Source organism: Andrena cerasifolii, chromosome 2 (assembly GCF_050908995.1).
Source record: "Andrena cerasifolii isolate SP2316 chromosome 2, iyAndCera1_principal, whole genome shotgun sequence".
NCBI lineage: Eukaryota > Metazoa > Arthropoda > Insecta > Hymenoptera > Andrenidae > Andrena > Andrena cerasifolii.
In genome coordinates this window covers 8,815,199-8,830,435 of record NC_135119.1, presented here as the reverse complement: position 1 = coordinate 8,830,435, position 15,237 = coordinate 8,815,199, and the positions used below count along the sequence as shown (strand labels likewise).

The 15,237-nt window shown below is 38.6% G+C and overlaps 2 protein-coding genes across 4 annotated transcripts in view; one reads left to right on the top strand and one right to left on the bottom strand.

The window, feature by feature from the left end:
• LOC143365988 (small ribosomal subunit protein eS19) overlaps nt 1-6,486 on the bottom strand; it is a 32,807-nt gene extending 26,321 nt beyond the window's left edge. The window contains exon 1 of the mRNA XM_076806660.1: nt 6,479-6,486. The gene's annotated coding sequence lies outside the window, so the exon portion shown is untranslated. The remainder of the gene's footprint in view (nt 1-6,478) is intronic.
• Appl (amyloid-beta-like protein) overlaps nt 1-15,237 on the top strand; it is a 70,644-nt gene that overhangs the window by 1,036 nt on the left and 54,371 nt on the right. The window lies entirely within an intron of this gene.

The window sequence follows — 15,237 nt, the reverse complement described above, 5'->3', positions numbered from 1 at the left end:
CTGTCCCGGCGAACCTCGGACGTCGCGATTCCAGTTCCTCGGCTAGGAATTAGGTAGCGGAGCGTGTAAAGTCTCGAGTCCGATCGAACGCCTCGCCGACGACGCCGTGATTCACGATCCTCTCCCCGCGGGACTGCGGCGAAAGCGGTCTCGAATAATTCATCCGACAAACTGGCGATCAGCTGTCAGTTCTGCATTTTTCACGGCCCTCCGTGCGAGCCGATCTGTGCCGACACTCCCGTCCGCGAGGCGTTGCTGCTTTACCAACGTCGTCGTTTGAGTTTGACTCGGGCAGTTTTTTTTTTTCGATTTTTTTTTTTTGGTGGAAAGAGACAGGGCCCCCGTGAAACGGTTGATTTTAAATGCGCTTTCAAAGCGTGTCGGTCTCTCCTGGGGGAGTAACGTTGTGTGCGCGCAAATTATCACGCGCTAACGAACAGAGGCGGAATGCCGCGGAGGGGCACGAACCAAGCAGGGATTGCGAGTACCGTAAGTTGCGAAAACGGATTCGCGACGCGATTTTCTCGTTAGCGGTAATTCCGCGCGACAGTTCAATTTACGTGCCAGTAGATCGCCATTGCTGTCGGATAGGGCCTCGTCACGCGTAGATGAGAAGGTTGCTCTCGGAAGGGGTATACCACCGTTTAGGCATGGAACATGAAATCTCAAAGATAGGGTATAGCGTATACATTTAGTGATGGCATGAAAGTTATTTAAGAATTTCGACATAAGTTTTCATACATTCTGGGAATTTTTTGCATCGAACTGATTATTAAGCATTTCCGTAAGTTCAGGACTGTTTGATTTAAATAAACAATGAAATGTTAAAGAGATATTAGTAGAAATGTAAAACAAAATTTTGTCGTAATTACCGGACACGCTTAAGGGGACCTTCCCGTCTAGAGCCCCAAAAATAGGTGATCTTTCGGAATTAATTAAAGGAAAACTACTGTATATAAGTTAATGGGACTTTTTGCATTGCATTAAGGATGTCTTAAGTTATAGAGATATATTTTTTGTTTTATAATTAATCATTGCAGACGGCACGGGGAAGTCGTTAAAGTCAAGGCGTCAATAAATTGATCCAAATCGGTAGGACCTGTTTCTCTTCAAACTTCAAGTGTCGTTACTTTCTAAAGAAAATGTGATTTTTGTAATTTCTTCAAAATTTTACCGTGTCCCCTTATAGCCGAGTTTCCATGGTCACCTTTGACAATCATAAAAATTCACCTATCATAAACCGTCGAAGAACGACGACAACCTGAGCGCCGAGTGACCGGTTGTTTGAACATTCGAAAAATGAAATAACAACAAAAAAAAATCGACTTTTAGACCGGAAGGTCCCCTTAAAGCTTGAGAACTATTTACCGTGCCCGAGCTACCGGGCACTGTCTAGATGCATTATCCACTTAAGGGAGTAGGTTACCCTTAACGGCCCAAAATCAGGCCCTTCTTCAAACGCAGATTCTGAACTAATAAATGAATATAGAGATAATTTTTAACTTACTTTTCAAGCGTCATTTCGTTGACTTTAATGCGCAAAAAGAAAGTTTCAAATATATTTATAGGGAAAAGAGTTATAAATATAAACGTGAGCAACACCCTTAACGAAAACATCTTCGTGAGATTCTGGTCCTGGTTTTTTGTGCTTATATTTTTTCTTAATTTTGACGTGTAACGTGCACCTTGGAACGCCAAACTTTATGCTGGCTGCGTTTACCGAAGATTGGTGGGAGGTTGTAACCTCTAATGCTTTTGTTATTCGAATCTTTACTGTATTCTTTTCTTATAGTCTCACTCATATTCGGATCTGCCAAACAAAATTTTTAATGTTAAAGATCCCCTTAAATTTTCACAAAATATTGTTACTTCAGTGTAAACGTCTACATCGATTCGAAAATAGGTTAGATCCTTCGAACGTTCACGAGCATCCAATAACTGTCGAGTCAACACGAATATTGACGGAGTCCCCGGATTCGCTTTAACATTTTAGAATATTATTAAATCACCTCCATATGCATTTTTTTTTTATTAATATTTAAACTTAGTGCTATCACTGCACAATCATTTTTGTACATTGCGTCAATTGAATTATTATTATATCGACTGTTAAATGTAAGTGATGCTTACAAGGGAACATCCCGAACCCGGAAATTCAAAAAATTCTGAATCTTCGTGAGTACGTAGGGAATTTCCCCGTGATTACAGCGCAATTTTTGTTTGCTGCCCAAATTCACTCTAAGGGGGGTGTAATTGACCCCTGAAAATCCGGTGATTTTCCGATTTTCTGTTAAAACTCGCGAACTGTAGAATAATTTTTTTTACCAAATGCTAGATCTAATTAAAAGAAGTAACTTTTGTCTGGAAACTGTTTTTCTATCTCTTACATTTCGCGAGTTGTAACACAAAATCGGGAAATAGCCGAATGTCCGGGGGTTAATTTCACCCGCTTCGGGTGAAATTTGGGCAGCAAACAAAAATTGCGTTTTAATCAGGAGGAAATCCCCTACACAGTCACAAAGTTTCAGAATTTTTTGAATTTTCGTGCTCGGGATCTTCCCTTGTTAGCGATTTTGATAATGAAAATGGTGAAATGCCGATAATTGCTGGAATGAGTATTTCTATTCATGTTTTGCATGTTTCGCCTACATTAATTATAAAAACCTTCATTTATTTAGAAAACTATAATTTTAAATGTTATTATAAGAATATTACATTTTAATTTATACAGCCTGGATTTTATAAATCATGAAAATGAATATTGTGTCCGGTAATAGGGAGCCGTCCGATATATGGGCCCTTTTCCCTAGATCACCTTGATTCTCGGTTGGTACTGTCACATAACGGGGGATATTCTTAGTGTTTTTAAACGATTTTATTCAGCTTCGATCCTCTGTTTGTTTGTTTAAAGAGTCACGCTACCCCGAGGCGCTCGAAACAGCACTGGACGATTTTTTTTTACTGATACTACGAGGTTGAAAATCATTTCTTTTCTTCTTATGTGTAGAGCATGTATTAGTGCATATATTGTATAAATACTGTACAAAAATATTAAAAAATGACCGAGTTATTTACTGTCTCGCGGAGCACGTCCGCCGTGACTGATATAACAAATTGTAACGCCCAGGCTCATCTGAAATGAAAAACATTTTTCGACGATCACTGCATACAATTTTTGTCTTTTCTTCAAGAATATTTTTAACCCTTTTTTTTTGTATTTTCCAATTAGTTCGTGAGTTTGTAAGCCAAAAGATACGGGCAAATTGGGGTTCTCGAAATATTCGAATTGAATAAACGTCGTATTCGTGGCTCGAGTACTCGATCACTCAAGTAATTCAGAAAGTAACTTAAGAGGACCTTCCGGTCTAAAAGTCGATTTTTTTTTATTTCATGTTTCATTTTTTTTTTATTTCATTTTAGGAATATGTGTTTAAAAGGATTTGTTAAAATTCGTAAAATTCCCGAAGTTATAGGCATTTGAGTAGCGGCAAATGCATGGGAACAACCGGCTACTCGGCGCCCACGTAAAACTTTAGACGCGTCTTTCTCGAAACAGTGTTGTCAAAACGGTGGGAACTGTATCTCTAAAAGTTATTATCCGATTCGACTGAAACATTTTTTATTTTGAAGAATATACTTCTGGCTAGGGGGGATACCAGAAGAATTACAAAAAATTGAAAATTTATAATTTTTAAAGGCGTTGAAAGGAAAACAAATATAAAGAAAAAGCGACTTCAAACTTCAAGGTGTCGTTGTTTTAAAAAAAATGTCATTTTGTAATTTTTGCTGGTTTTCCCCCTAGCCAGAAGTATATTCTTCGAAATAAAAAAAGGTTCAGTCGAATCGGGTAATAACTTTTAGAGATACAAGTCCCACCGATTTCGATCAAATTTTTGACGCCTTGACTTTAACGACTCCCCAGTGCCTTCTGCAATGATTAATTATAAAACAAAAAATATATTTCTGTAACTTAAGACATCCTTAATACAATGCAAAAAGTCCCATTAAATTATATATAGTAGTTTTCCTTTAATTAATTCCTAAAGATCACCCATTTTTTGGGCCTCTAGACAAAGTCCCCTTAAACATTCGAGCTTGCTCGAAGAAAATTCTGGGCGTATTGCAAATACTTGACATACATATTCGAATTAAGACGAACCTCCTGAATTTTTCTCTCTCCCTTCGTTACTTTTATTCAAATAGATCCAATGTAAGGAATTCGTTCGAATCTTACGAATTATCTAAAATATTCGAACTCATCGAATCTTCCAATACTGAAGCTACACAAAGAAGTTTTGCCAGAATTTACACGACAATTCGTGAGATTCGAACGAATTCCTTAAATTGGATCTATTTGAATAAAAGTAATGAAGGAAGTCGGAAAAATTCAGGAGGTTCGTTTTAATTCGAATAAAATTCAAACATCACTTACCTACTCATTAAAACAAATTACATTTATTTAAACCTACATATTATATTCCCTTTCAATTCTGGGTCTCAGACACAACCTACGTCACTTGCGGAAATCCTTCGGCACCTATTTCTTAACCACATCTTTCGGTCACCGCATTGACTGCCCCATTTCCCAGACCTACACCGCGCAAAGGTTTAAAATTATATTTTCGTAAATAAATAATATTGAAATCTTCAGTTCAGCTCCCAGGATCTTGTCGAGCTTCGTATACGTAAAATTGCTCGCGAATTCACTGAAAACCCTTTAAAAAAAAAAAGAAAATATTCCATTCGATAATGCCTTTGAATCGTTCGTTTAACATCGTTACGGTCGCGTTTTACTTATGAATTACGATCTTCACCCAGATTCCTTTAAAGCCAGGCGGTGTCGCATGATCGAAACGCGCAGTCAAAGAGTTTCTCGCGCTTTTCGTCGCCCCCTCATTTTCCGCGGTCTCGTTTTTTCTTTTTTTTTTCACCGTAAAGGCTGGTTTTCACGGAGTAGAAAAAAGAAAGAAGTGATATTCCACAGGCCGTTTAAATGCGGCTTCTTGTGCTGCCATGCCGCTCGTGCGTACCAGAAAATGCTCCGGTAATGGAGCGCGCTGTAAATGAGGACGAAAGAGTTTCAATGCATTTTTCATTTTCGTACGCAGATTATTTAGGGTCACACGTTTCGTGCCCGATCATCTCCCTTCGCGACTGTACTTATTTATCTGTTCCCTTCTTTTCGCGCGACACACTAACTCGCTAATAAAATCAATTAGCAGAGCGACGCAGGAAATTCTGCCTGCGAGCGCTTTCCCGAAAATGCACCGTCCATTAATCGACTGCATTTCCCGCGGAAAATTACGCGTTAGATGGAAATGAAAAGGGCTGGACGTTCGTAAAATATCACCCTTGGAAGGTATTAATTCACTATTAATTGCTCGGCGATTTATTTATCGCCGCCGCTCTCGGTTTGGCGGTAATTCGTATAATTCATTGATATTTCGATGTTTATTGTTCGATCTTTGTAACGAGCCTGAGGTCGCGGGTGAAATTTCGAAAATCAGGTTAGCTGCACTCGGTGCGTACATAGCTGTTTCTGGTTCCGATCCTACGCTTTAGTGAATCAGCTATTGAATAATGAATTGCCTGGCGAGGCAACGTTGACAATTAAGGGGGCATACCCGTTTCAACCCTCGGAGCATGTGTGCATTTTGTGGATTTTTTTACAAGTCAACGGCTTGATGAAGATTTCCCGTTTTTTTACTGTCTTTACATAGTATTATCAGCTACTTAAGAAAAAAGTTTCAGTTGAAAAACTGTACTTTTTTGGAAGTTATGCATACATATCCGAAAGTCTCTCGATTTTAGACAGCTAAACGGTGGGCCTGAAAACAGCTGTATGTCGTGTCTGAAATCAAAAGCAATAAAATCTTCGTATAAAGTATGTCAGTAGCTATCGTCCAACGGGGCCGATTTTGAAAATTTTGAAAAATAAAGAAACGCTGAGAGATCAAAGGTAAAGTCACATTTCTCTGAGAGAAATTTCGACAATTTTTACAGGGCCAATTTCAAAATGTCAATATTTTTCAGAATTTGTCCATCAAGGGAAAGGATAGAACTATATTCTCCTTTTTTTTAGATTTTTAAAATCGCGCCCGATGTTAAAAACCTGCATTTATTTAAAATAATTGCACAAAAATGGTTCATTTTTTTTTAAACTGAAATAATTTTTTCTTAAAACTTCAATGTCTTTTCTAGAAGCACCGTAAAGCTCATCTCCATCCGTTTGCTACTTCCATAGCTAGGGTAAAGGACCCAATTACTGACACCTAACCAATTACTGTCACCTTAAGCTATTTTACTTAAAATAGCGAGCAAATAAACGTTGTAAAGTCACACACAAAAAGAATTATGTAATTCAACCTATAACCTATACTATAGATTATATACTATAGTTTATTATTTGGAATACCAGTTTGTTTGAGACGAATAAAAAATTACGGCACAGGATGGGAACAAATAAAACTGCATAATATCGTAGGAAAACTAATAAACTCTTATATTTTAACCTCTCAGTAATAATAAAAAAACAAAAAGTAACTGAAGCTTTGATCTGAATGAAAAACGACAGGTCATTAGCCCCTATTATCTACGGTTTTACAAATTCGATAGCGTTAGTAGTTTATTAGAAACTTCGGTATTCCGAATTACAAACAGTATTCCAAATATGCTGCACTTCCTCCACCTACGTTCAAATCTCCACCAACGAATACTAAAATCCTAAAATCTTCAAATTTCCAAGCAGAAAGAAACTCGACAAATATCAAGGGTGCGCGAGTACCCGGAATTTACGAGCTGAGCCGAACTCGGTTCGGTTGCTCGAGCCGAAACGAGCGATTCAGTTTTCCGAGCTGTTTGAAAAAAATTCGGGCTATTTGAGAAACCCAAACGGTTCGAGTACTGGAGCCATCGTAAGACTTCGAGTTACCGGGAGATAAATTTTCATCCCGAACTACTCGAATATATTCGAACAATTCTTCAACTTTGGAGTTACTCGTAAATATTCGAATTACACCAGTCACTCGAATATTTATGTATTTACTATCAAATGCTAGTCTAATTGTAAGGAAGAAATATAGGTACAAGACGCTAGTAACTCGAAGTAATTCGAGTTGCTGGAAAGAAAAGGAAAATATTTATGAAATACGTGCCACAGACCGACCTCGTGCAAATCTCACTCGTATCTTCCTTTAATCGTCACCGAACGAGATCAATGCTCGTCCCGGTCCACCGTGCTGAAAAAATGCACGTAGCACGTACACCCAATGGCCAGTAAATTCCGTTCAAGGCTCGCGGAGGATTAACGGCCAACGATAATTCCGTGTCTAGCAGTCGATTACACGTGGTTATTAGTTTTCCAGCGGTGCCCGAGCTTCGGAAGCCGAAGCTCCTCTTGGTCGTTGCCGCGAACGAGCCCTTGCCGCGTTGTCCGGGCCCCCGTTTCATTTGCGAGCGCTTCTAATGTAAGAGGTTTAACAATACGGTGTTAATAAATGGCCAAAGTGCTGGCAAGGGTCATTCGGATAACAAACGCCTGTACGCCAAGTGTTTGCACCGAGTGCTTGTATATTAACAGGTGCTTCGACGACCTAAATTTCGGTAGTTGAGATGGGACAGGTTCGACCGACGAGAGACGCCTCGCATTTTTCATTCCTGAATGATTCCTCGTGCATAGGCTGCGAAAGACATCAACAACTAGATCCTGTGTAGCTTTTATTCTGCAGTTCACTTTCTAAATAAATTCACGGCTCTTGAATTAGTCTACTTGGGATTGGAACTAGGGCTGGGACTATTTGTCGAATTTTTTCGGTATTCGAATACTTCGGTTGCAGAATTGTTTGGCGAATGTAATTAGCATGTAAGTTCTTACGTAAAGGACAAACGTAAGATCGGAGTGTGAGTGAGTGCGTACTAGTGCGCCCGAGTCAGGAATATGTTGCGGAGTGAATGCTAATTCCTGAACGGCATGATTTGCTCTTGATTTTTAATCCGGTTAGATCTCAGGACAGACTTCTTACGAGGAGAGTATTTTAGGTGTCCGCATCCGATCATTTTGATTTTTGGGTATGTTATAGAGGACTGAAAAATAAGAAATACGTGTTTTTTTATTTTTCCCCGTTTTCATATTTGGGGAGAGGGGATGCGTTCAAAGTTAAGGTTGAAAAATCATTTTTGTGGATTTTTTAACCTTTTTTGACCTTCGTCATTAACAGTGTGATATCTGACGACATATTATCAGTTCCCTAGTAGCACAAAATATTGGTTAAATATTATTTCCAAATATTAAAAAAATTTTTTAGCCACACTGTTTAATATGACGAAAATGTTGATTCCAAATATTATATACACATACTGAAAATGATAAATAAATGTTTTGGAAATATGAACTAAATATTCGTGGAATATAAAAGAAATGTTCGGAAAATATAAAGCAAATATTGTGGAAATGTGAGAAAACTATTCAGAGTTCCAAAATAAATATTCAGGAAATGTAAAATATTTATTTAAAAACTGTAAAGTAAATAATCAGAAAATGCGAGGTAAATATTCCGGAAATGTAAAATTAATATTTAAAAACCCGAACCAGTAAATAAACACTAATAAATTGCAAATATTCAACAGTATTTATTCAGTATGTTTCACTGCAATTAAAGATTGACAATATTAACTTGTTTGAAAAACTATTACATACCTTGGAAATCAATTATTTCACACTTAACACAATGTAATGGTTAACTGTCCTCGCGCGTGTTTTCTTACTAAGTAGGTTTCTCGCCGTGAGTGGCAGCACCCGAAACCTCGAAACAAAAAAATTAATACGCGCCTAAGACGTTCATAGATTCAAAAAATATTGGTGTCGCCGTTATCTCAATAAATTTTCCTTCATTCTAAATTTACGATCATTGTTTACAATGAAATAGTATTCTTGTTATACACGAAAAAAGTCAATTTGTTCATTCACTGGTCAATTCACCCTATCACTACGTATTCATTTTTGTGCATTATATCAGTTGAATTATTATTATATCGGCTCTTAAATGTAAGTGATGCTTAGCCATTTTGATAATGAACCTAACGAACCTACATTAATTATAAAAACCTCCATTTATTTAGAAAGCTATAATTTCAAATGTTATTATAAGAATATTACATTTTAATTTATATAGCCTGGATTTCATAAATCATGAAAATGAATATTGTGTCCGATAATAGGGGGCCGTCCGGTATATGGGTCTTTTACCCTATATCAGGCCTGCCCTTTAGGGTGCAAATACCTCCTCAAGTTCTGATACCCGGGCAACAGGCTGAACTGTTACCTTGTTAACCGTTGCGTGTCTTGCAGATCTCCTGCAGCCCATGCTGTGATTAGCAACGTAACAGTTCCGCGCTCGGCTGTTGCCCGGGTCCCATAACTTGAGGAGGTATTTGCACCCTAAAGGACAGGCTTGCCCTATATCTACCACTAGCTTAAAGTACCCGGCGTTGCCGGGATAAAACTTCGATTATCACGAAGTGTCAAGAGGGTGAAATAAGGAGGGAGGGGTGGGATGTCCAGAGTTTATGGTAGCCTATATTTTCCGCAGGGTTCTAGAGAGTAATTATGCAAAATTTGGTCCAGATCGGTTAAAAAAATCGGGATAAAAAGTGTGGTATATGTTATTCCTGGCCCTGGATTCCGTATATACGAAATTTCAGAAAGATCCGTTGCGTACTTTCGACGTGATTGAGTAACAAACATCCAAACACACTCTCGCATTTATTATACTAGTAGGATTTGAATTTTATTTTCTACGTTTCTTCATTTATTCTTCGTGCTGTACCAAAGTTACATCCGCCGAGATATACTGTCTTATTACTTAAGTTCGGTCGGTGTTTGTTGCTCGCCGGGTTCCAACAGATACGCACAGAGAGAACGCAGGGATGAAGAAAATATAAAACACAGACTTACTTAACACGGGACCGCCCTAAAATCTAAAAACGAATGTTGCAGTAATAAATATTGAAATTTTTCCATAATTGAAATTTTGCGATCTGTTGGTCTACTTCGACTTTTATTACTTTTAAAATTGCACATTCGACTGATGTGTTTGGTTACCTCGCGACTATAGATTATTTACCCCACTATGATCCTCGCGTCTTCTTTTACCCAATCGTGTTCGTGTCTTTAACTCTACTACGGTCCTCGGGTCATTTTTTATCTAATCGTGTTCGTGTCTTTAACCCAGTGCTGTCCAATGTCGAGTGCGCGGTGTCCTCCCACTCTCGTTCGCGTTGTCAGGGATTCCGTGAAGACGCTAGCCCAGCTATCCCGTTATGGCAGTCTTTGTAGCGTCGCGCGAACTCCTTGACAACGCAAGGCGCGCTGCGCGAAGGAAATATTGGAAGGGGAAGCAGGCGCGTGAGGGGCCCCTACTCTAGACAGCGCTGCTTTAACCCTACTGCAGCGTTACTCGGGTCATTTTTTATCCAATCGCGTTATCGTTTCATCTAGGACTCTTTTTACTTTGACAAAAATAGAAGTAAGTTGTTGCTACTATGTGGAATTTTGGTTCTTTGACATAATGTCAAATATATAACTGTACTGAAGACCGTAGCAGGATCAGCTATGAAAGCAAATTATTGTTATTATTATTAGTAGTGGTATCAGTATTAGTATCATTATTATTATTATTATCATCTGTAAATCTGATGGAAAAGTTCAAGTGCGACTTACTGTATATCATTCTTTTTAGATTCACAGATTGCTTCGAATATAAAATAGTATAGGGTGTATATACAGTAGTGCCTCGTTAGCTGGCCGGATTTCTGCACTGTTAGCTGACCGTCGCGTCGCTATTCCCATCAGTTCTTGGAACTAGCTTCACGGAGCTATTTAGCCTGGAGCTACTTAGCCCCAACACCCAAGCATGTTTGTTTTAACCCTTGAATGGCGGATAGTTCGGGCGACCACATCGGAATAGGTGGCTGGTTCCGTTTGGACCCGTAGCAACTATCCTACTATAGATACGCATTTTAGCGTATAGCCTCCCCTCTCGTTATACCTATTCACTTTTTGAATTTCTGAAGATCTGTATGTTACTTGATACTCAAAATTGCGCCTAACCCAGTAATTAATTGAATTCGTGAGCAAGTCTGCGCCAAAGCACGGTAATAGGGACGCGGTACCCTATGGTCCCTCCCGTGACGGGTCTGGGTTAGGTCGCGGGAGAGTTTGAGGTATTTTTGGGTTGCGCAACCCTGGAAAGGTCCCAACCAGAGTTGCCAGGCGAATCCCACGCGTAGGGAAGAAGTGACGTCACACAGACCTGTATACAGTAATGCGACTTGTGCACGCCATGCAATGAATTTTGTTACGCGTTACCAACACAAATGTACTGTTGCTGCTATGTGTTCCCCCGTTACTACTCCGTACTACGCCACTTCTTCCCTACGGCCGCCATTAATTCCCTACGTATGGCAACTCTGGACTCCCAACCGTTACCGCCGACCTTCAACATGTTTCGATACCTAATAGGTAGAATAACATTCTGTGAAGGATGCACTGCTCGAGGGATATTGTACGCTACAAGCTTTGAAATAGCTGCACTAATTACCTTAATTATTGATCCATGGCTGTGGTACTAATTGCAACGCATTGCGCAATAGTTGCACTCGTTCACTACTGTTCTGCTATGCCTACGGAATAAGTAGAATGAACTTGTATATAAAATATTACCTTCTCTGTTTTTATACAGACTAAATATCGAACTCTCTCCTATAGAAACTGTCGAAAATTCATGTTACAAAAGTAACAGTATTATTTTGCTGTATACTGCATAAAGCAGTGATTCCCAACCCCTGGGTCGCGACCCCCGAGTGGGCCGCATAGTGTTTTCCTTGGGTCGCCCCGAGTTTTGGGAGTTTTTGTTGAATATTATCAAGTTAGAAATATATTCTGAAATGCTTACTTTTAATGTGTTTTCTTTACCTTATTAAATTTACCTTATATTGACGGGGAGGTCGCAGGTTATTTGAATATTACGAAAGGGGATCCCGACTCAAAAACGGTTGGGAAATAAAGGCATTTTAAAGACCGCAAAACTACATTTTAAATCCAATTCTTGTAGCATCTATTACAGAACAGGTGTTATTCTCAGGCAAAGTGCCCTGGATAGCTTTAATTGCCTATTTCAAGATGCAGTTTGTCTGGTAACAATACTTTTTATACAGTAGAATGTAGGTGCTAGAGGAATTTTTTTAAAATCTAATTTTGTGGTCAAGGCCACCCCAGTGGTCAAAGTTACCCCATTTGACGGTATGCAGTTATGTACTTTAGTTGAAGGGGTACCTGCGCTTTCAGAACGACATTACTTTTTAATGAATTTCACATGGAAGTCGAATAGAAAGTGAAGCACTCCTAACATTAGTTGTTGTAGTGTTGTGTTTCAATTAACCCTCGTACAACAAATGCAGGGTCATTTTGATCCAACTCTCAGAAAGTCGATCACGATGTTACATTTGTGACGGCAATGGCAAAATGTAGTATAAGATCTGTTATAAGCATCTGTTACCATACTCATCCCTCCATCTTCCACTAATATAGACATCTATCATCCCATCCTCCTCTTCCTATAAAGCCTGTAAAACGCACGGTGCAACGTTAGTCGAAGCGATTCGCTCGGCCCTCGCAATTTGCAAGATCTAGCTCTGAAATAGGTGGGCAGCTGCGTGGTGAAACGAGAAACGGTTGAAAGAATAGTCGCGTCTGGAGGAGTTGCAAAAATTCCATCTTGTGCTTGGCTTCGTTCTTATCGACGTCTACGATGGGACGAGGGTCTCGTCGCAAAGCATCTTAAGAAAGGGAGCACGAGGGTCGCGTTTCGATGCGTCAGCGTCTGAAAACTACTGTTCCGCGCGGTGTCGCGTGTGCCCCGAAGCTCCTTAAGGCTGCGGTCAGATTCACTTTAAGTGCATTAAGTAAATCCACTTAGATCGAATCTTATATAAAACATCGGGTAATCAGCTTTAAGGGGCTGCGTCCCAGACGTATGTCAAAGGAGAAACTGCCCTCTCTTCCGTTGCCCGTACATACGAAGTACCCATACGTCTTTCGATCATTGATCGCCCTTTCGTGATGAACTGGAATCTTAAGGGGCCATGCTCAGTCAGGAGGCCGAAAAAAAGGGTGGTCTTTGGAAATTTTTTACTCAAAAGTTATAATACATTTGTTAGAAAATCTTTTTTCCTTTTAAGGATTGCATCTAGTACCGTGCAACGTATTTTTTTTTATTTAAAAATATTTAGCAATAACTAAGTTATTGTCCATCACTCGAAGATCCTCTGAAGAAAAGGCTTCTGCGGTGATCACTGCTGCTCGAAAGTCGATCATCTAAAATGAAAAATACAAAAGAATTTACTTATTATATTATATTATCTAGTATTTGAACGAAGGATTTTTCGAAATATTGATTGGGGAAAAATGGCTGATGTTTAAAGTAAAAGTTTAAATTTTTATCATAAATCGTGCCTGATTTTCGTCAATTAAAAGAAAACTAAGCGTCGGATAAAAAAATCCTTCGTTCAAATACTGGATAATATAATATAATAAGTAAATTCTTTTGAATTTTTTATTTTAGATGATCGACTTTCGAGCAGCAGTGAAGCCTTTTTTTTTAGAGAACCTTCGAGTGATGGACAATAACTTAGTTATTGCTAAATATTTTTAAATAAAAAAATTACGATGAAAGGTACTGGATGCAATCCTTAAAAGGAAAAAGGATTTTTCGAGAAATGTGTTATAGCTTTTGAGTAAAAAATTTCCACAGACCACCCTTGTTTCGGCCTCCTGACTGAGCATGACCCCTTAATATGCACCTACTTGGTGTGGCGTCGAGGTGATTTCACGCCCTGGGATTTGCAACCTGTACACGGTTAGGGCGTGATTTCACGCCGATAATTTCTGGAAAATTATAAAAGTATTCCCGAGGGTTCCATAATGTTTGGTATGAAAGCAAACCGAGTTCGAAATTCGTCCCCGCCTCAGAGATTCTTCTCCGGAAAATCAGTCTAAACTCAACGTTATTCGGGCTATTTTTATCCACACGTGATGTATAAATAATTGGTGTACGAAATCTAGGAGCAACTTGAATTGTCTATAATTAAACATATCCCGAATAAAGTATTTAGATTTATTTCCATTCAAAAACACCGCCCATTTTATTATCATAAAGGTCTGGCGAACCTATAAATATTTAAATTTTTATTAGTAAATGCTCGGCTGCCGGGCGATCGAAAGGCCGCTAATGTACAAAGCGATTTCTGAAATCTTTTTCAAATTTCGGGAGCGTGTTGAAATTCTTTTAATTCCCGGCAATGAAGTTCAAAATGATATTCGAAGTGACAATAATTAGTACAAATTATTTTAAATCAATCGGAGTTCTATTACCTATTTAAAGCGATAAAACTCGATGTAGTATATTTTACCTGCACAAGTGGATCTTGTAAATAAGATAGACATCGTTCAATAGTGATACATGAGAAATAATATTGAGTTTTAATTAATATTTATTATTGCAAGCGTCGGATTAACGTAAAAGTTGAATATTACTTCGTTCATGTGTAATATTCATTTTACTACCCTGACGTAGCGTTGCCAATATCGCTTCTAAAAGCTGCAAAATGAATTTCAATTATTACACGGTTATTACACATAAAATTACATATCCTGGTAAAAATGCAAAAATCGTGGAGGTATACAAGGGTTGGCTGAATTTTCTGGCGCGACCTCAAAAAACCAAGGGGGTTGATTATTTATGTAAAAAGAAATAGATAATATGGAATATTATTTATTATATTATCGATTTTGAAAGTCTGTTAACTATCTGCACATGTGACTGACGATAAGAATGACATCTATTTTGAAACTGATTTTTTTAGAAAACGATGCTTTGCGCAAAATAAAAAAAATGTATCCTATAATTTCTATTTATTCTCTGCACAAAAATTCATTACATTCGCTGTCGTACAGTGTTTACTTTTACACCCCCTTGCTGCAGTGCTATTGTGACAAAAAAATTCGAATTCAATTTTGTCGAAAATGGCAGTTTCCACGAAACAAATTGATTTTACATTTCCGGCTTGGTTTTGTGCCACTCGCTTTGGGACATCCAGTATCTATACCAGTCGTTCCCGTTGGCGGGAAAGTAAATCTCCGAAAGCTAATTTGCTTAAACGAAGCTGTCTCGATCCAGCTGT